This window comes from Octopus bimaculoides, chromosome 20 (genome assembly GCF_001194135.2).
Source record: "Octopus bimaculoides isolate UCB-OBI-ISO-001 chromosome 20, ASM119413v2, whole genome shotgun sequence".
Taxonomy (NCBI): Eukaryota; Metazoa; Mollusca; class Cephalopoda; order Octopoda; family Octopodidae; genus Octopus; species Octopus bimaculoides.
This window is the reverse complement of record NC_069000.1, coordinates 18,754,355-18,755,532: the sequence shown is the minus strand read 5'-3', so window position 1 is coordinate 18,755,532 and position 1,178 is coordinate 18,754,355. Positions and strand designations below refer to the sequence as shown.

At 39.0% G+C, this 1,178-nt stretch overlaps 1 long non-coding RNA gene across 1 annotated transcript in view; it reads left to right on the top strand.

Annotated features, from left to right (window-relative positions):
* Positions 1-1,165, top strand: part of LOC128250352 (uncharacterized) — a 31,926-nt gene extending 30,761 nt beyond the window's left edge. The window contains exon 3 of the long non-coding RNA XR_008266383.1: positions 184-1,165. This is a non-coding gene — a long non-coding RNA (uncharacterized LOC128250352). The remainder of the gene's footprint in view (positions 1-183) is intronic.
* Positions 1,166-1,178: the final 13 nt, after the last annotated feature.

Genomic DNA, 1,178 nt, shown 5'->3' with positions numbered 1-1,178 from the left:
AGTATATATGCATATGCTACTCAATGTTCCCAATCTCCCTCTAGTATGTACAAGGGTGAGTCAAAAAGTAATGCCATTTTCTTTATTTCACATGAAGTTTTTGATAAAAATAACTGAAAATTTTTCCAGTTATAAATGATTATATCATTTATGTTCTGAAATATTTTGTTTCTTACTTTTCAGGTTTTAGACTGGTAAGGACAATTCAAAATGGCTACCCCCTTAGAGTTACATCAAAAACAAAGAGCAGTGATTGAATTTCTTGTTGCTGAGGGGGCAAATCCCTGTGAACATTCACCGACGATTACAAAATGTCTTTGAGGGCAATACTCTAGATTATAGCAATGTATGCAGGTGAGTCCATCGTCTGAAAGATGAAAAGGTGGGAACTGTAAATGTAGCCAATAAACTCCATTCTGGCTGTCTGTCTTCTTCTGTGAATCCTGCCAATAAAGCAAAAGCAGATGCTCTGATCAGAGAAGACAGGCGCATAACTCTTGATGAGTTGGCAGAAAACCTTGAAGTGAGCCATGGAAGTGCTTAAAACATTGTCGAATCACTTGGCTTTTCAAAAGTGTGTGCCCGTTGGGTACTGAGAAAGCTGACTACTGAACACAAGACTGACAGGGTCAATGCCTGCACTGAACTTCTCGAACAAAGTCAAAGAGACAACACCTTCTTTCGAAGGCTCGCAACAGGTGATGAAACATGGGTTCATCATTATGAACTAGAATCAAAGAGGCAATCAATGGAATGGCGCCACTCTACATCACCACCACCGAAAATGTTCGAGACGCAAAAGTCAGCTGGAAAAATCATGGCGACTGTCTTTTGGGATGCTCAAAGTGTCATTCTGGTCAATTTCTTACCAAAAGGAAAAACAATAAACTCTGAGGCCTACATTGAGACCCTGACGAGGCTCAGAGCAAGAATCCAACGAGTAAGACCCAATTTGCTAATCAACAAACACACACACACACACACACACAAATGGGTTTACAAGTGTTGCTACAATTGATTCATTAGGCATGTTTATTTTGATATAAGCACCATACAATTATTTAGATTACACAATACACTATATAACCCCCAAACTCATCAGGCACTCATGTAAACCAGTGAACAACAACTTGTTGAGTAATCCATAGAATTATCAACAAATGAATTCCCACTTCAGA